The following is a 22,331-nucleotide window of genomic DNA, read 5'->3' as shown; positions in this document are numbered from 1 at the left end:
TTGATAGGCAGTGAGCCTGTCTGCCTCATCCAGACTTCTGATTGAGAAAAAAAAGTGATAATAATTGCAAGCAAGGCACAAGAACCTCCAAAAATAAGATCAAGGAGAAATCTTTAACACGCAACAACTTTTATACAGAAGAAATCCAGACAACAAAGCAAACAGCAAAGTAGAACAAACAAGTAATCACATCCAAACCTTCCCAAAAAAAATTGGTCACAAGCTCTTAAAGATTTCAAATCTGAAATCATGAGAAAGATGGAAGAGATTTGGCAAGAGAAGTGAAAAATAGCTCAAAAGGAAATTAAGAGGGTAAAAGACAGAAACTCCCAACTGGAGAAAGATGCCCTAAAATCAAAAGAATTGATAAGCAAATTGGAGACCAAAATCGAACAGCTGGAAAACAGGATACATTGAATCAAAAAGGAAAATAAAAAGGTTATAACTGAAAACCAGTATCTAAAGAGAAGAATTGGGAAAGTAGAAGCCAATGACCTCACAAGACAGCAAGAACAATTAAAACAAAGTCAAAAGACTGAAAAATAGAAGGAAACATGAAACATCTCACTGAGAAATTGAAAGATCAAGAAAACAGATCTGGAAGAGACAATTTGAGAATCATTGGTCTTCCTGAAAAAGCAGAAATTAATAAAATTTGGACTCGATACTACAAGAAATTATCCAACAAAACTGCCCTGATGTTCTTCAACAAGAGGGCAATATAGACATTGAAAGGATCCATAGATCACTCTTTTCATTAAACCCAGAAAAGAAAACACAGGAATATAATAGCCAAATTCAAGAGCTTCCAAGTAAAAGAAAAAAATTTAAAAGAAGCCAGAAAGAGATAATTCATATATTGAGAAGCACCAGTCAGGATCACACAGGATCTGGCATCCTCCAAACTAAAAGTGCACAAGGCTTGTAATATGATATTCAGAAAGGCAAGAGAACTGGGTCTACAACCAAGGATCACCTACCCATCAAAACTGACTACATACTTCCAGGGAAAAGTATGGGCATTCAACATGTTAGAAGATTTCCAAATATTTTACAGAAAAGACCAGGACTAAATGGAAAGTTCAATATCCAACCACAAAAACTAAGAGAACCATGAAAAGGTAAATAAGAAACAGGGGAAAGAAAGAAAACTCTTATTTCCAAATTTGCCTCTTTAAGGGATTCAATAAGATCAAATTTTTTATATTCCTATATGGAGAAATTTTATGTGAAATTTTCAAAAACTGTATTCACTATTATAGTAATTAGAAGAATTTTTCAAAGGAAGAGGTTGGAGTACTAAATGGTCTAAGATGATATGGAGAAAAAAGAGGGGGCAAATAGTAGATGGCACCAAGAGAAACTTGAATGAATAAGAAAAATAGGATATTCTATATCACACAAAGGGGGCATTGGAAGAGGAGATGAATAATATTATAAAAATGAGAGCAAGAGAGCATTAAGAGGTAATATTTAAACCTTACTCTCAATGGTATTAACCCTGAGAGGGAAGAGTAGCTATATCCATTGGGATATAGAATTCTATCAAACCCTACTGAGAAAGTCAGAAGGAATTAACCAAGTGGAAAAGTGGGGAAGTCAAAAAAGGGAGGGGAATAGAGAGGGAAGGGAATTCATTAGCTCTTAAAAATAAAAAATTTGAAACAGAAGATCAGCCAGTGCCAAGATCAACAGGAGAAAGAAGAATTTCAAGCACAGTACTGGGAAATTAACCGTCAGATCAAGAAGAGTGCAAGATATGACAAGAGGCGGTTCATTTACAATATGATTAAAGAAGCAGAAACAGCAGCTGGGCAGGGGAACATGAAGAGGCTATACGAAATAACAAGAATTCTATCAGGAAAGAATTACAACCCTAGCAAGCCAGTGAAGGATAAGAATGGCAAGACAATAACAAGTGATGCAGGGCAGAGAGCCTGCTGGGCAGAGCATTTCGAGGAGATTCTGAATCGACTACCTCCACCAACTGTTCCGGACATACCACCAGCCAAAGAACTACTTCAGGTGAACACAGGCCCACCTACCAAACCTGAGATCTTCAAAGCCATTAAGACCATGAAAAATGGCAAGGCTGCAGGTCCAGACGGCATTCCCCCTGAGGGACTCAAGGCAGATCCAGAAATTTCAGCGGAGATACTACAGGCCCTACTACAGAAGATCTGGGAACAGGAACAAGTCCCGACAGCCTGGAAGCTAGGCTACCTGGTGAAGCTACCCAAGAAAGGTGACCTATCCCAATGCAGCAATTGGCTAGGAATTATGCTTTTATCAGCTCCCAGCAAAATCCTGACTAGAGTAATCCTAGAAAGACTGAAGGAGGCCTTGGACAAGAAACTGAGAACAGAACAAGCAGGGTTTCGCCAGCACAGATCATGCACTGACCACATCATTACCTTACGAATCATCATCGAACAGTCCATCAAATGGCAGTCCCCCCTCTACATGACTTTTGTGGATTTCGAGAAGGCATTTGACAGCGTGGACAGGAACATCATCTGGAAATTGATGCAGCACTACGGGATGCCCCTGAAGCTCATCAACATCATTCAGCGACTATACGAAGACTCTACCTGCCAGGTCATCCACAATGGGAAACTGACGGCTCCCCTCACAGTGAAGACCGGAGTGAAGCAAGGTTGCATGCTCTCTCGCCCCTTATCTTCTTGATGGTTATAGACTGGATCATGAGAAGAACTACCAAGGACAGCAACGTGGGCATCCAATGGACCCTTACCAAGCAGCTAGAGGATCTTGACTTCGCGGATGACATCTGTCTCCTTTCTCACAAGCAGCAGGATGCGCAATCTAAACTTGCACGACTCTCTGAAGAAGCAGAGAAGACTGGTCTGAAGATCAACAAGAAGAAGACCGAGGTGATCACAGTCAACAGCAGAAAGGACCTGCCAATCCAAGTACAGGGAGAAAACATCAAGGAGACGGACCACTTCACCTATTTGAGTAGCATAGTCAGTAAGGATGGCGGGGCAGATGAGGACATCAGAAGCTGAATCAACAAAGCCAGACATGCATTTAACACCTTGCGGTCTGTCTGGACCTCCAGAGGACTGTCCCTCATCACTAAGCTCTGAATCTTCAACACCAACGTAAAGGCTGTCCTCCTATATGGATCAGAAAGCTGGAGAGTGACGAACGCTAACACCAATAAACTCCAGGTCTTTGTTAACAGATGCCTACTTCACATCTTGAACATCAGATGGCCTGAAAAGATTTCCAATATCAGACTCTGGGAAAGAACAATTCAGTATCCCATCAGTCAGGACGTAAAGAAACGAAAGTGGAGATGCATAGGACATACACTACGAAAACCGGAGGACAACATTGCCAGACAAGCACTGAGCTGGAACCCACCAGGGAGGAGGAAAGTCGGAAGGCCAAAACAGACCTGGTGAAGATCTGCCAAAAACAAAACAAAGGCCGTCAGAATGACATGGGCCCAGCTGGGGGAATTTGCCCAGAACAGAGTCCGTTGGCATTAGATGGTTGCGGACCTATACTCCTCTGGGAGCCAACAGGAATAACTAACTAATAAGGGAGGTGGTGGAAAGGGAAGTAAATTAAGGGAGGAGACAAGGGTAACTGGTTTAAAACAAGCCATTGGTTTAAAGGGAAATAGCATGAGTAGAAGGGGTAGAACTAGGAGAGGACACCAAAATGTTGGGGAAAACACAACTGATAATTATAACATTGAATGTGAATGGCATGAACTTGCCCATAAAACAGAACCAAATAGCAAAGTGGATTAGAACCCCAAATCCTACCATATGTTGTCTATAGGAAACACATATGAGGCAGGTGGACATACAGAGATTTAAGTTCAAGGGCTAGAGCAAAATCTTTTGGGCTTCAACTTAGAAAAAGAAGACAGGAGTGGAGATCATGATTTCTGACAAAGCCAAAGTAAAAATAAATCTGATTAAAAGATATGGGTAAGGTAATTACATCCTGATAAAAGGCAGTATAGACAATGAGGAAATAACAGTACTCAGCATGAATGCACCAAATGGTATAGCATCCAAATTCCTAAAGGAGGAACTGACAGAAATCAAGAAAGAAATAGAATATTCCTCTTTAAACCTAGATAAATCAAACCAAAAATAAATAAGAAAGAGATAAGGGAAGTAAATAAATCCTAGAAAATTAGTTTTAATACATATGTTGGGAAAAATAAATAAGGACAAAAAGGAATACACTTTTTTCAGCTTCACATGGAATGTTCACAAATATTGACATTGTAGTAGGGCAAAGAAACATTGCAAATAAATTCAAAAGAGCAGAAATAATAAATGTAAATTTCACAGGTCATAATTCAATAAAATAAATAATTAGTAAGAGCACATGGACAGCAAATCAAAAACTAATTGGAAATTAAATAGCATGATTCTCCAAAACCAGTTAGTTAAAGAAGACATCATAGAAAAAAATCAATAATTTCATTGAAGAGAATGACACTGATGAGACATCCTACCAAACTGTGGGATGCAGCTAAGGTAGTATTCAGAGGGAAATTTATATTTTTGAGTGCAAATATTAACAAATTAGAGAGTGCAAAGATCAGTGAACTGGGCATGCAAAACAAAAAAATTGAAAGGGAACAAGTTAAAAATCCCCAGCTAAAGATCAAGGTAAAAATTATAAAAATTAAAGGAGAAATCAATAGAATTGAAATGAAAAGGAATATTGAATTAATAAATTAGACTAGAAGCTTGTACTTTGGAAAAAAACAAACAATATTGACAAAGTACTGTTCAATCTAATTTAAAAAAAGAAAGAAGAAAACGAAATCATCACTATCAAAGATGAAAAGGGAGACCTCACCTCTAACGAAGAGGAAATCAAGGCAATCTTTAAAAATTATTTTGCCGAATAATATGGCAATAAATATAGCAACTTAGGTGAGATGGATGAATGTTTACAAAAATGTAAATTGCCTAGATTAACAGTAGAAGAAATAGGATGCTTAAATCATCCCATATCAGAAAAAGATTTTGAACAAGCCATCAAAGAACTCCCTAAGAAAAAATCCCCAGGACCAGATGGATTCACAAATGAATTCTATCTAACCTTCAAAGAACAACTAATTCCAATAGTATATAAACTATTTGACATAAGTGAAGAAGGAATTCTACCAAACTCCTTTTATGATACAAATATGGTACTGATCCCAAAGCCAGGTAGATCAAAAACATAGAGAGAAAACTACAGGCCAATCTCCTTAATGAACATAGATGCAAAAATCGTAAACACTATACTAGCAAAACAACTCCAGCAAGTGATCACAAGGGTTACTTACTAGGATCAGGTGGGATTTATACCAGCAATGCAAGAATGGTTCAATATTAAGAAAACCATTCACATAATTGACCATATCAACAAGAAAACCAAAAAAACACATGATTATCTCAATATATGCTGAAAAAGCTTTGAAAAAATACAACATCCATTCCTATTGAAAACATTAGAAAGAATAGGAATAGAAGGACCTTTCCTAAAAATAATAAACAGCATATATCTAAAACTATCAATAAGCATCATATGCAATGGGGGTAAATTAGAAGTCTTCCCAATAAGATCAGGAATGAAACAAGGATGCCCATTATCACCTTTATTATTTAACATTGTACTAGAAACACTAGTAGTAGCAATTAGAGAAGAAAAAGAAATCGAGGGTATTAAAACAGGCAATGATGAGATTAAGCTATCACTCTTTGCAGATGATATGATGGTATACTTAAAAAATCCTAGAGAACCAACTGAAAAGCTAGTGGAAATAATCGACATCTTTAACAAAGTTGCAGGATACAAAATAGATGCACATAAACCATCAGCATTTCTATATATTTCCAACACATTAGAGCAGCAAGAGGTAGAAAGAGAAATACCATTTAAAATCCCCCTAGAAAATATAAAATACTTAAGAATCTATCTACCAAAACAAACACAGTAATTATATAAACACAAGTACAAAAATCTTTCCAAACAATTAAAACTAGATCTAAACAATTGGAAAAATATTGAGTGCTCATGAGAAGGATGAGCTGACATAAAAAATCACCATTCTACCCAAATTAATTTACGTATTTAGTGCTATACCTACCAAACTACCAAAAAATTTTCACTGAATTAGAAGAAATTATAAAAAAGTTCATTTGGAAGAAAAAAAGATCAATAATATGAAGGGAAATAATGGGAAAAATGTGAAGGAAGGTGGCTTAGCAGGACCAGATATTAAACTATACTCTAAAACAGTGGTCATCAAAATGATATGGTACTGGCTAAGAGACAGAAGGAATTATCAGTGGAATTGACTTGTGTTACATGACATCAGAAGACAGCCTATGATAAACTCAAAGAGCCCAACGTTTGGGACAAAATCCACTATTTGACAAAAACTGTCGGGAAAATTGGAAAAAAATATGGGAGAGATTAGGTGTAGATCAACATCTTACACCCTACACCAAGATAAATTCAGAATGGGTGAATGATCTGAATATAAAGAAGGAAACTATAAGTAAATTAAGTGAAAACAGAATAGTATACTTGTTGGATCTATGGGAAAGGGAACATTCTAAAACAAAGCAAGAGAAAAAAATTCCAAAATGTAAATAAAATAATTTTGATTATATTAAATTAAAAAGTTTTTGTAGAAACAAAAACAATGCAACCAAAATCAGAAGGGAAAGAAACTGGGAAAAAAATCTTTATAACAAAAAACTCTGACAGAGGTCTAGTTACTCAAATATACAAGGAGCTAAATCAATTGTATAAAAAAAATCAAGCCATTCTCCAATTGATTAATGGGCAGTTTTCAGATAAAGAAATCAAAACTGTCAATAAGCACATGACAAAGTGTTCTAAATCTCTAATAATTAGAGAAATGCAAATCAAAACAACTCTGAGGTACCACCTCACACCTAGCAGACTGGTTAAAATGATAACAGGGGAGAGTAATGAATGTTGGAGGGGATGTGGCAAAATTGGGACATTAATACATTGCTGGTGGAGTTGTGAACTGATTCAACCATTCTGTATGGAAATTTGGAACTAAGCCCAAAGAGCTCTAAAAGGCTACCTGCCCTTCAAGACAGCCATAGCATTGCTGGTTTTGTACCCTAAAGAGATCATAGATAAAAAGACTTGTACAAAAATATTTATAGCTGTGCTTTTTGTGGTGGCAAAAAACTGGAAAATGAGGGTCTTCCCATCAATTGGGGAATGACTGAATAAATTGCGGTATATGCTGGTGATGGAATACTACTGTGCTCAAAGGAATAATAAACTGGAGGAATTCCATGTGAACTGAAAAGACCTCCAGGAATTGATGCAGAGTGAAAGGAGCAGAGCCAGAAGAACATTGTACACAAATGGTTCCCAAACTTTTTTGATCTACCGCCCCCTTTACAGAAAAAAATATTACTTAGTCCCCTAGTAATTAATTTTTTAAAAATTTTAATAGCAATTAATAGGAAAGATAAATGCACCTGTGGCCATCACAGCACCCCTGGATCACTGCAGCACCCACCAGGGGGAGGTGGCACACACTTTGGGAATCACTGTTGTACACAGTGACTGATACACTGTGGTAAAATCAAATGTAATGGACTTCTCTACTAGCAGCAATGCAATGACCCAGGACAATCTGGAGTAATTTATGGAAAAGAACACTATCCACATTCAGAAGAAGAACTACAGCAGTGGAAATACAAAAGAAAAACAACTGCTTGAATACATGGGTTGATGTGGACATGATTGGGGATGTAAACTGGAAACAAGCCACACCAATGTAACTATCAATAATATGGAAATAAGTCTTGATTGATGACACATGTTAAAACCAGTGGAAATGTGTTTTGGATGGGGAACATAAAGTGGAGTTGAAAGGGAAAGTAAAACATAAATCATGTTACCATGGAAAATTTTTATAAATAAATAAAATATAAATAAATAAATAAATAAAGTATAAAAAATATAAATAAATAAAATATAAAATATTTTAAAAAAAGAAATGAAAAGAAAAGAAAACTGGCCAAAATGTTACAGCAATATTTTTAATTAAATTTAAATTCAGAATTAAAGGTTATGGTTGGGGAAAGGAATATTTCATGTCTTCTTCCTTTGTATAACAGATTCACATGTACCTTTAAAGTATTATTCTACATAGCTGACTTGTAGAAGGATCCTTAATAATAGACTTGTCAATGACATAGGAGAATATTGAAAGCTTTGTAATGTAATGGATAGGACACTGGTTTTAGAATCAGAAGACTTGGGCCCAAAGCCAGACTCTCTTCCTTACTACTCATACATTTTGGAACATTGGTTCTCTATGAAAATTAAGTATGAGCAACAAAAATTAACTAGCTAATTATGGAGATACTATTCTGTAATTGGAATCTGTTACCCTAAAAATATGATACCCAACTTGACTATGATTCCTAGGACCCCACTCACTTCCTGTCAGTTATGTGCTAAGGTAAACAAGATATAAATTGGGTGGTATTCCACATCTAGTCCTTTTTCCTTCCTGTCATTGCTTTTGATGGAGTGGGGATTTGAGCAGGTAGAAAAACTTAGTCACATGGTTCTGTTTTGTCATATAATGAACTTTATTAAAAATTAATACTTAATAAATAATTAATTAATAATTAATGAACCAACCCCCTTCAGTTCAATTGATTATATCCCAAAGTTCACTCTGGATCTCTTGATGTAGTGTGTGATTCCTGCAGGCATTCTTATGGCATCTTCTCCAGGAGATCCACTTCCTTCATTCAGGGTGTTGGAGATTCTCTTTTGCTAAAATTTTTTGAAAAGATCTTAAACCTTGGATTTTAGGACAATTATGCAATACCCCTTCACGAGGTGCTGACCCACACTAGAATCATCCCAGGATACATAGCTGAAGTATGAGGTATGTGGATCAATTCTAAAAATAATACCCAAACCCCAAAACCAAATAGAAGAATAAAAAAATTCTAGATGAGAAATACATATGAAAATCCTATATGTATAAAATTAAGAGTAAGAATAAAATCATAACATCCTTGAATCACCAGCAAGTCCCAATTAACTTAGCTTATGTCCCATAAGCATACAAGACAAGCAATATTGTACTTACACATTTGCAGCCAGGACTACAGAAAATTGTCATCCTATAAAAGAGAAAAGAGAAAAACGACCACGGTAACATGGTAGAATGAATCCCTGGTCTGATTTTTTCCTTCAATCTCAATGAGAAGGGAGCCAAAATGAAAGCCAAACCAAGCTACTTATTGAAATCTTGCTTCAGAAAATTGTGACTCTGGATTTGCCAAACATCTTCTTCTGTGAACCCCAAAATAAACCCTCTGTCATGGCATAGATCCTTATCAATCCCAGAGGAAATGTTGGTCTCCTTGACCTTGTGCTTCTTTTCACTGTGCAATGACTCAAATATTAAAGTCCAATAATACTTAACAATCAATGGCAGGTTTCTATAGTCTAAAGCTTTGCAAATGGAAGATTATTAGTGCTAATAGGTATTATAAAAATCATTCAAAATTAAAACATTAATATGGAGTCCACATGTTTAAATACAAAACAGTAAGATGAAAAATGCAAACTCCAATTTGAAATATAGAGAAAAAAATAATAAAACCGGAAATTCTTATTGCACATCCCATTTGACAATGGCTCAGCCAAACAGAGGTATAACAAAAGGATTCATCACTCAAAAGTTTCCTCTCTAACTTGGCCATGATCCATGGTGTGAGTATACATAATTTTTTCACATGGCAAAAATTTGTTATAAACTGTAGTATAGCAGGTAATACAAATTCTAAAGAGTACCACAATTCTCAAAATTATAAGATCCCCTTTGATTATAGTAGCAAACAAACCAGTTCCCTGCAACCATGAAAGGTTATACCAGTTACCATTGAGTGTCACATGAATCTCTACAGCAACTTGCAGGGTGACATTTAAAATCATTTGAAGCTTATGCATATTTGTCACAATTTCTCCAGATTTTTTTACATGAGAACAAGATTGATTATTAAAGGCACATGTACCTCTTAATGTGGCTATAAGCATAATGCAGGCCAATTGTGTAGAACTATTTTTGCTAAGGAATCAATCTCCTCAAGTAGCAAACAGATAGCCTTAGTCGTTTGGGAGATGACTTGAGCTGTGTCTTGAGCCAATCCTTCAACCTCAGCTGAGATATTTCCAACATAGTCTATCATTGTCATCATTCCAAAGTTTGGCAGGAGTGCCAAGAAATACATCTGTACTTCAGATGAGGATGCTACTGAATTTGGTCTTGACCTCTTGGGTCTAGAATGCCACCAAGAACCTAAATTCCTGGTCATGGACTTGTCTACATGGTCAATATATTGGTCATGCACTGATACAAATGGAATAGCATAAGCCAAACATACCATCCTCAGGGAAGAAAAATGGAAGTGTCCAGGGCTCACCAAGCCCTATGGGAAATACTTCCTCCACCAGGATGATACTGTAACAGCCATAAAAGACATAAGGTGAAGTTTGTGATGTGAGGCAAGAAAAGCAGAGTAAATATCCTTTACACAGTTCGAAAGAGAAACTCCAATTAAAATTACTCTAGACAACATAAAATATTTGGTAATCTGTTTGCCAAGAAAAACGCAGGAATTACATGAACACAATTACAAAACACTTTTCATAGAAATAAAATTATATCTAAAAAATTGGAAAAACATTATTGCTCATGGGTAGGGGAAGCTAATATGATAAAAATTACAATTTTACCTAAATTAATTCACTTATTCAGTACAATACCTATCAAATTACCAGAAAATTATTTCATAGAACTAGAAAAAATAATAACAAACCTAATCTGAAAGAACAAGAAGTCAAGAATATGAAGGGAAATAATGGAGGAAAAAATGTAAAGGTTGGTGGCCTAGGAGTACCAGATCTTAAACTGTACTATAAAGTACTAATTATCAAAACAATAAGGTACTGGCAAAGAAATAGAAGAGTGAATCAATGAAATAGACTAGAAACAAATGACCTCAACAATCCAGAGTTTGATAGACACAAAGATCCTGAGATTGGGTATAAGTACTCACTATCTGACAAAAACTGCTAGGAAAATTGCAAAACAGTATGGCAAAATTAGGTTTAGATGAAAATCTCACAACCTGTACTAAGGAAAGTATTTAATTTAAACATAAAGAATGATATTTAAGTAAATTAGGGATATGTAGAATAGTGTACCAATCAGATTTGTGGAGAAAGAATTTATGACAAAACAAGAGATAGAGTAATGCAAGAGGAAAAATGAATAATTTTGATTAGGTTAAATTTTAATTAAAAAGGGGTTGTACAAACAAAACCAATGCAACCAAGATTAGAGGGAAAGCAACAAACTGGGAGAAAAGATTGTAACAAATTTCTCTGATAAAGTTCTCATTTCTCAAATATATAAATTTATGAGAATCCACGTCATTCCCCAATTAATAAATGGTCAAAGAATATTAATAGGCAGTTTCAGATGAAGAACTCAAAACTTTCCATAATAATCTAAAAAAATGTTCCAAATCCCTCTCGATTAGAGAAATACAAATTAAAACAATTCTGAGGTACCACTTTACACCTATAAGATTGGCAAATATGACAGAAAAGGAAAATAAAAGGTGGAGGGAATGTGGTAAAATTGAGGCACTAATGCATTGTTGATGGACTTGTGAACTGATTCAACCATTATAAAGGGCAATTTGGAATTATGTCCAAAAGACTATAAAAGGATGCATATCTTTTGATCCAGCAATACTACTACTAGGTCTGTGTCCCAAAGAGATTTAAAAAAAATGTTTGTACACAAATGTTTGTAGCTACATTTTTTATGGTAGCAAAGCACTGGAAACTAAAGAAGTGTCCTTCAGTTAGTGAATGGCTGAACAAAATGTAGTATATGATGATGATGAAATACTATTGTGCTATAAGGAATGATGAACAGGATAATTTTGTAAAGATATAGAAAGGCATACACAATCTAAAGCAGAATGAAATGAGCAGAACCAGGTGAATATTATACACAGTAACTGAAATAATGTGGAATGATCAAATATGACAGACTTTGCTATTAATAACAAAAAAAGGATCCTGTAAAATTAATTCTGGGAGAGTTATGAAAATGAATGCTATTTACTTCCAGAAGAAGAACTGTTGGAATATAAATGCAGATGATATCATGATTTGTCACTTGTTTATTTGGGTATATGATTTCAGATTTTGGTTTTATAAAATTATTCACTTACTAAAATGAATAATATGGAATTATGTTTTGCATGATAATATATGCATAATCCAGATTGAATTGTCTGTCAACTCTGGGAGGAGGGAAGTAAGAAAGGAGGGAGACAACATGAAAACCTAATTGAAATAATTAACACCATTAACAATGTTGCAGTATATAAAATAAACCCATAAAAATCACCAGCATTTCTCTATACTACCAATAAAATCAAACAGCAAGTTATAGAAAGGAAAAGCCCATTTAAAATAAGCTAGAAAATATTAAGTACCTGGAAATCTACTACCTTTCAAGTAAAACCCAGGAACTATATGATCACAGCTACAAAATACTCACACAAATAAAGTCAGATATAAAAATTTGAAAAACACTAATTACTCATACATAGTCCCAGCCAATAAAGCCTTATTAATTGATTACCAAAAATTGTCATAGAGCTAGAAAAAATAATATCTAAATTCATTTGGGAGAACAAAATGGCTAGACAATCAAGGGAATTAATTAAAACAAATATAAAGGAAGTTGGCTTAGCTGTACTGGATCTCAAACTAAATTAGAAAGTGGGAATCATCAATATTCTCTCAATGGATTAGATAAAGCACTCAATACCCAAAGCTAAGTGAACATAGTAACCTAGTATTTAACAAATTCAAAGATCCAAGCATTTGGAAGAACTCACTATTTGAAAAAAAAATGATAGGGAAACTAGAAAAAGGTGTTGCAGAATTTAGGCATAGTCCAATACCTAATGCCATAAACCAAGGTTAATTAAAATGGACACATGTATAATTTGGAAATAAATAGTAATACAACAAACAAATTTGGGGAGCACAAAATAGTTTACCTTATAGATCTATGAATAAGGGAATAATTTAGGTCTAAACAAGACATATATACATATATAACTATAAGATATAAAATATATGTTTTTACTACATTAAATAAAATGCCTCTACACAAACAAAAGCAATACAACTAAGATTAAAAGGCAAACCACAAACTGGAAAAATATCTATAGCAATTTTCTCTGACAAAGTCTTCACTTCTCCAAAATACAGAGAACTGAGTCAAATCTAGAAGAATATAAAGTATTTGCCAATAAACATATGAACAATTATCAGATGAAGAAATTATCTTTACTCATATGAAAAAATGCTCCAAACATTATTGACTAGAGAAAAGTAAAATAAAATAACTGCGTTATCATCTTATACCCGTACACTAATACACTGTTGATGGCGCTGCAAACTGTTATAACCATTCTGAAGAGCAATCTCTAACCATGCTCAAATGGCCATCAAACTATGCATATACTCTTTCACCCATCAATACTACTACTAAATCTGTATCCTAAACTGATTAAAGATAAAGATAACATACTTGTATAAAATATTTACAGCAGCTCTTTTTATTGTGGCAAAGAATGGCAAGTGAAGTGATGCCTATCAACTAGGGAATGATTGAACAAGTGTCGGTATATGCTTGTGATGGAATACTATTGTACCATAAGAAATGACAAACAAGAAAAACACTGGAAAGACTTATATGAAATTATGCAACGTGAAGTGAACAAAACCAAAGAAATGTACATTAACAATAATGTATGATGATAAACTGAGAATGACTTAACTATTATCAACAAGGCAAGGATAAAGGACAACTCCAAAAGATTCATGACAAAAAAAAAAGATATCTACCACCCTAGAAAGAATAGGGTCCAAATGTAAATTGAAACTTACATCCTTCATTTTTATTTCCTTGATGATTTTTTCTCTAATTAAAGCAATATATATTTTCTTTCACAATTTGATGAACATGGAAATATATTATATAATAATATATGTACAACCTATATCATATTACCTGCCTTCTGGGGAAGAGAAAGTGGTGAGAGGAAGTGATAGAACATGGATTGCAAAATATCAGTAAATGAATATTGAAAATTTGTATTGATATCTAATCTAGAAAAATTTTAAAAATTATAATAAAAAATAAAAAATTTCTCTTCCTTCATGTGAGCTTTCTTCAATGGGAGCCATTTCATCAAAAGAAGATTTTCCCCATTTTTTCTCACATGTTTCAGTTACTCTCTTTACTTCTTCACACATTGCTTCAATGTCACTTTCTCCCCAAGAGACTAGAAGAGTTATTTCCCCCTCATTATTAACCTGTAACTTCAATGATGCACATCACATATTTCCCATATCTTCTCCTTTTCTTTTCCCCTTTATGTGTCCTTTCTATAATTCAGTCTCACAAAAAACATTGATTCAACTGGATGTGGATATTTGGAGATATGATTTCATGCCTATTTTTCCCCATCATGTCTCTTTGTATACTTTTAGAAAGGGATCACTTAATGGTTTTTCTGTAGTTATTTTATTATTGTCTTAGAACCTTGGTTGTTTTATGTGTCTACTTGTAATATGCATTTCTATTTTCTAGGGTCCTTCCAAAGAAAATATTTTTTCAGGTCTTTTATTTTAAGGAATACTTCAAATTCACCTTAAAAAGAATGTCCATCTTTTTACATTAATGGTTAGAATCAGTTCTGTACAGTATTTCAGCTGAAATTGCATTTTGAGCTCTTTTGTTCTTATTCCATTCCCCCTTTAATTTTCAGTGAATGCGGATTTATTATTTTGTCATTCAAATTTCCTTTTCTTTAATTTGAAAGTTTCTCTCCTGGTCATTCCTGGAATTGCTTGTTCATCTTCAAAATTCCTAAATTTAATCAATATTGCTGACTTTTTCAATATAGTGTTTTCTTTTGTAAAAATATCTGATTTTTAAAAATCATATTTTCTTTTCTTTGTTCAATAGTTCTGGGTTGCTTCCTTGTATGTGTTTCTTTGGGGGTGCATTATAGAGTCAAAATTATTTTTACTTGTAGTAATCTGAGAGATCTAAAATCCTCAAGTTATTTTTATGTATCTCTTCTTCAAGATCAATATTTTTTGTCCTTATAGAGATAATCTTTTCTTTTAATGTTATTGCCTTTTGCTTCCTTTCTCCCAAATTGTCCTGAACTTCCATGTATTTGTAATCCCACTCTTGTTATTCTCTCATTCCTTTTGTGAAACTTACCATTATGTATTTGAGTTTTTCTATTCCTACAATTATTTCTTTTTAAAGGACTTTTTTTTAAACCCTTGTACTTCGGTGTATTGTCTCATAGATGGAAGATTGGTAAGGGTGGGCAATGGGGGTCAAGTGACTTGCCCAGGGTCATATAGCTGGGAAGTGGCTGAGGCCGGGTTTGAACCTAGGACCTCCTGTCTCTAGGCCTGACTCTCACTCCACTGAGCTACCCAGCTGCCCCTCCTACAATTATTTCTGATGCAGTCCATAAATTTTGTTTTTACAATTCTTATTCTCTTTTAAACCATTGAGAAACAGCTGACTATGATAATAGATTCTCATAGAAATTCACAATTTTAACTGTCTCATAAGGAATTGATTCATTTATATTTGTCTTAAAAATTAATTCATAGATAACCAAATTTGCTTAGCATATCAAAAGGACATTTTACCTTATGTTATTATTTTATCTGCTCTGTGGATTTATCTGATTATGCATAAGATCTTGACCTATGTTTTCTTCTTCTTCAGCTTTTTGACATTTGAAGTCTTTTTTCCTTTATATTCCCTTATTGGTCACTGTCTGACTCCTTCTTTGATAGTGGCTTCCAAGGTGGGGTAGATAGATATCAAAGTCATCAGCCTCCTCTATCATTGGACAATTCACATCTCATTGATATTAGCCCTTCACTCAAGTGACTTCTCAGGGGCAGAAGTCGCTCCACCTGTATATTGTACTCTTTCCATCAGACCTAGTAGAGTGATGTTGATCCACATATATGTACACTGTCTTTTAGTTCCTAAATCCTCTGCTTGAGCTTTGTTGTGACATAGAACACTTTTTTCCCTCTGCATTGATCTCTCCATCCACACCAAATTTCTGCTTTTTGTTTTTCATAATACTGGGAGAGTGCAGGGAGAGCTTAAATTAGTTTGTGCATTCCTTTCAGAAAGTGGTAGGTGGTGTGGGGAGAGAGTACTGAGTAAATTCATTAGGGAGTAGCCTTTTCTGCTATTAGTTTATTATATTGTTTTTTTGGCTAGTGTTCTTTGTGCCCTAGATCATAGAAGCAGCTGAAATTCCCTTCTCTCTTATACATAATTCATATTTTAAAGAGATTTAAGAGATTTTCAGTATCACAGAATATGTCTAGTCTACCATCTTTTTGGTCTCAAGTAGGCAAAAGTCTTAGAAATGTTCTCCCTTCCTCATATATCTTCCTACTTCAATCAATTCTCCACCAAATTGACAAAGTTTTCTTCTTAAAGTATAGTATACCACTACATGTATTAAAGTCTTGTATCTCCTTATTACCTCCTAAATCAAGTATGATAAATCCTCAATCTTATTCAATTCTCCTACATAACCTAATCCTTCCCTATCTGTTCTCTCTTGTTATTTCATGCCATACATTCTATGATCCATTTAAATACAGCATGCTATTTGGTCTTCTCAATAGACATTACGTCTTCCTACACCTTACCTTTGTACCAACCATCCTGGAAACCTGGAATTTTCTCTCTCCTCACCTATATCTGTTAGTTTCCCTGGTTTCTAAAAGATTCAGATCAAATCCTGATTTCTGTAGGAGGCATTTTCTGTCCTCTGTCCAACATCCTATGCCTTCCCTCTGATATTATTTTCCATTTTCCTACTTTGAGTTGTATATATACATATATGCATATAAGTAGATATAATATATACACATACATTGTATATGCATTATATAAATTGAATATACATGAATTTTTTTTCATTTTGTCTCCTCCTTTACAATGTGATCTCCTTGAGGGCATAAACTTTAATTTTGTCTTTCTTTGAAACCCCAATTTTTAGCATAGTACTTTGTACATAGTAAGATCTTAATACTTATTGATTAACTGCACACACATTTTACTGATATAGTATAAATGGAAAAGTAAATAGTTAAAATTTTTTAAACATGCAATCTTGAAAGATTTGGGTGAGATGTGCACTGATGAAAAAGGAAAGGAAAAAATAGTGCTGACTATACATATGATGTCTAAAATTTTGTTTGGCTTGAGCCCCAGGAAAAATGGAAAATGTGGAAGGGGAGAGAGGTTGTGAGTACCAAAGATTCATTTTTCTTCTCCATGGTTTTTTATTCTTCCTCAGCACTATGGATGTAAGCTATCAGCACTGGAAACCTGAAGGTTGCAATCTTGTGGAGAGGAAATAATGCATACTTGATGACCCTGTGCCTTCCTTTCAAATAAAAGGTCAAAAGCACTATGGGCAATGTAAATGTACAGAACAGGTTTGAATCGAAGTGATTAAGGTATCACTTGTAGTAAAACAGGCACTGCATGCTCAATGGCTTTGCCATTCACCTTGATTGAAACCAAAGAAAACAGTCCAGCTGCAGAGTATTAGAATAGCAGCACCAAGGATCTCCATGCACAGTAATCAAATGTCACTTGTGAACAAATGTGGCAGATGGGATATGAAGCAAGGATCATACAACAAATAATACACAGGTATATACAGTGACAGTTACAATCCATAAAGCCCACTGTTTCCTGTTAGCTGATGATCCCTAAAAATAGTATAGAAAATTGTGTCAACTCCTTCTGGATCCAGATTCTATTTTCTCCCTTTTCCTTCCACTTCATTGTTGCTGCAAATTCTCTCTGTCTCTCTGTCTCTGTCTCTGTCTCTCTTTCTCTATAGTTAGAATAAACTGCATATGAATTCATAAAATCTTTATAACTGTAATAAAAATCATTTATCAAATGTTACTATTACATTAATATATACCCTTTTCTGTCATTTTCCCTCAACAATATATACTCATATAATTCCTATATTAGAGAATTAGATCTAGGTTTAGGTAAAATAGTTGATTGACTAAGTTGCAATATTTAGCGGTGAATAACAAGTGACATTTATATCTATATAGATGCATGAGTGTATGTGTATGTATTCATGTAATTCATATTTTAACATCATATTGATATTTTATTTATATCAGTATGCCATGTAAATAAAATGTGTATATTTATTTAATATCTATATCAGGCTATATATTTAGTCATATTTAAAAGAAATATTACTACTAAAGCCTTACTCTGGAAGGTGATATCTCATCTACTTTGTAAAAATTATATTATACTATTAACATGTGTTATTTACATATTTTCCTACCCATAAAATAATAGGCTCCTTGAGAGAGTAATTTTATTTTTTTTATTGTCTCCATGTACCTGGCATATTATTGATACATTAAAAATGCTTATTGATTGTTATGGTTTAAATTCTCTGGATATTATATAGTAATTTATAATTACTTATTAGTAAACGTTAAAGAGAGAGAGAAACATCATATGATCACCTGACCAACCTAATTACTAGCAGATTTACAACCTGTGCTGCATCTGGGTCATCCTGCAAGCCATTGAGCACCAAACTAAGCAAGTGCATGCCTCATATTAAATGGTCCAGAAGAGGGAAAGAACAGAGCACTGTGCTTCCTCTATCCCCTCTCTTATCAAGCTAGTTTTCATCACTCCTTCTGGGACTCTCTGCTTGAATAGGATTAACCTCAGTCCAGCTCTGAGTCCTGACTTTTTGCTACACCAACCATTACATGAACACTTCTGCCAAACCCCTTCAATACACCAGGACATCACATCAGGTAGCCACATTATTCCTAGTCAAAGGGTGGTGCTGATACCAATCAAAAATGGGTTTGAAATGGAATAAGGGGATACAATTTATAATAAATTCACACATGACTAATTGACACACACACATAGAGAGAGAGAGGTGATAAAGATAGATAAATAGATTTAGACTAAATAAGTTTGTATTGTACATATAAGATTATAGGTTTTAGAGCTAGAAGGCATCTTAGAGAATATCTCTTCTAAACTCTTTATTTTACAGATGAGGAAGTTGCATATCAGAGAAGTTATGATTTTCAGTCACACAGAGAATGTTCTAGTGAATTTCAGCATCTTCAAATAATATAGGCTTCAAAGCCTCATATGAAGTCAATTTGATTATTGTTTATTTGTAGAATTCAAACTCGTCTTTGTTCATATTCATAGAAATGGTAGAAGGCATATTAATCTATGTAAATTATATCCTTGGATACTTTCTTTCACTTGATGGAGAGAATTGTTAAATGCAAAGAGAGCTGAATTTTAATAAAAGAGTTCTTCTGGAACCAGAAACTTATTCAAGAAGGGCAACAGGTATCAGTATTCCCCTTTTACTTTGAGGTAACTAAAGAATCACAGGATCACAGATTTAAAGCTAAATGGAATCTTGGACTAGGAGAGTGTTTGGAGATGGTGAGTGACCTAACCAAGGACACACATTAAGTAGCAAAATAGAATTTGAAACAGTTTTCTGATTCCAAATATTAGGGATTAAGTCAAGTCCTCCATTCCAAAGTGAAAAAGACTTAGTTGACTTTGAATATTCTAATTTTTAATAGGTCAAAGAGTCTAAAGAGAAGAATGAGAATTCCTTTTGAGTCATAGAAATTCCTTAGTCATTACAAGATTTTTTATATGCATAGTTTGATTTTTGAGAAGTAGCTGATCTAAACCATTTGTCTTAAAACTGAGATTCGACTTCAATTCTCTGATTTCATATCTTAATCTATTATACAATATAAAATTGTGGACTCCTTGAAATGTAAGATTTAATTTTATGGCTACTCAAATTGCATATTTTTTATAATAATACTACTAGATGTATGTAGATGATGTATAGAGAGAGGATGATATGACACCTCCCTCCTTTATAACAGTGCCCAGTCAGGATCCTTTAGGTCAATGAATAATATCCCTTCAAATTCCACCTGGGGTTGATTGATATTATATAATGGGCTCTTTAGCTTGGTAAAGGTTGTTATCTGACTTGAGTATCTCCCTTCCCAAAGAAGCTATGAATAACCACTTCAGGAAGGTACTTTAAAAGCTTTGACTGTATTTAAACAAAGAGGGATAATGAGATTGGATAGAGGTATTGGGAAACCCTAATTAATTTGGTAATGATGAATCCCTAAACTGTAGGCAAGTAATGAATAAGGATGGTTAGTCCCTCTCTGGTCCAGCCTGGCCAAAGCCACACAAGAGTAGGCAAACTGCTGTTTGATGTTCAGCTTCTTCTCCTTTGTTAGATGATATGCCTAACCAGTCTTTGAGATAAACACCCCTTTCCACCCTCTTCTTCTTCTCTTGCCCACTTCCCGGATCCCTCCTGGGCCCTGGGAAACCTAGATAACTAAGATGATTGATTTCCTAATATCTAGGGGCAGTAGAATCAGAGATGTTGGTCTGGGTACAGGTTGTTGATGTTAACAGGAACAAACAGGAGGATCTTGCAAGATTGAGTCTGCAAGTCTCAATCCCACAAAAGACCAGGATCCACAGATCTCAGGTCTCAGGGAAAGAAAGGAACCCCTTCCAAGGCTTCCAGGGTGTTTTATACCCCCCCTGGGCCAACTGCCCTCTCCCGTGTCCTCACGCCCCTCTGGGAACATTCTGAAATCCAATGGATCCACCTGTCAATCAACAGTGTGGACTCCTGGCTCCCAGAGATTCAATATAACAATATGTACACTATAGGTCCAAATTCTTCAATGGGCAGTAATGCAAATCAACAAAATTTTCCAAATTTTCCTTGAATGTATGAGTTACTGGTCCTCTTCAACAGTATCAAAATTATAACAATATCATAATTTAGACTAGAATTATGAGAATAAATCAAAATAGAATTTTGCTATTCATTAAGCCATTATTATACAATGGGCATTATGCTATAGTAAAATCATAACCAATTGTTACAGATGTAAGAAAATAAAGTAATAACAACAATAAATCAAGTGAAAGAAACATAAAGCACTTGAGTAAAAAAGTCTAAATCATTATGACAATATTAAAAAAAAAGCATGTTGGTGATATGAGAATTCTATATGAATGGAGACTATGAATTCTGGATAGTGATAAAAAAATTGGAATTTTGAAAGATGATGAGGTTTAGCATTCCAGAAAAGAAGATAGAAAAAGATAAGTATGAAATAAATGTTTGATACTCCTCTATAGTAAATAATCATGCACAATTACCAGCAGATAAGATATTAATTCAATGGTGCATTTCTTAAGAAAAATAAATATAGGTCCAGGTTTAGATGGTGGCAGAGTAGAAGCAGCTTGTTTAACCTCTCCTAACCCACACAGATAGGACTCCTCAAGAGGACATAAAAACAAAATCCAGACAAATGAAGGGACCCCACAACACGGCATAGTATTGGAGGTACATGAGATCTAGGCAATTCCATGTTATAATGGGGTGAAATGCTCTCACTAAAATGTGAGCTGAGCAAACACACACACACACACACACACACACACACACACACACACACACTAACTACAGTGCCAAAGCCAGCACAAAAGAGTTAGAGCAAGTTTGGGGCATTCATTAAGTTCTTGGCAGCTACCTGGGATCACCAGGTCCTACTCCTGAGAGCAGCAAAACTTAAGACCCCAAGAGGCTGAAGAACTCTCACTTTGAACACAGACTTTCAGCACAGGGTTGGACATTGAGCACAGGTGTGGACTTGGACCTTGAGCACAGGCATGGACCTTGGGTGGGGATATTGCAGAGTGGTGAATGACTTTGGAAGCACTGCCCTGTGACTGTTAAAGGAGCCTTGGGAAGAAGAGCAAGCAAGGGGACCACAAGGAGGCTTGACCCTGAGAAGAGCTAGACTTGAGACCTCAGGATCCTACAGAGCACAGATCAGCTGTCTGAACAAGTGTAAAGCTGAGAGTCATAGCACTGTGACTCAGGTGAAAACTGCTCCACAGCTTAATAGGCAGTGAGCCTGTCTGCCTTACCCAGACTTCTGACTGAGAAAAATGATAATAAAGGTAAGCAAGGCACAAGAACTTC

This window comes from Gracilinanus agilis, chromosome 4, assembly GCF_016433145.1.
Source record: "Gracilinanus agilis isolate LMUSP501 chromosome 4, AgileGrace, whole genome shotgun sequence".
Classification (NCBI taxonomy): domain Eukaryota; kingdom Metazoa; phylum Chordata; class Mammalia; order Didelphimorphia; family Didelphidae; genus Gracilinanus; species Gracilinanus agilis.
The sequence above is the reverse complement of the archived record's forward strand: the minus strand, read 5'-3'. Positions refer to the sequence as shown.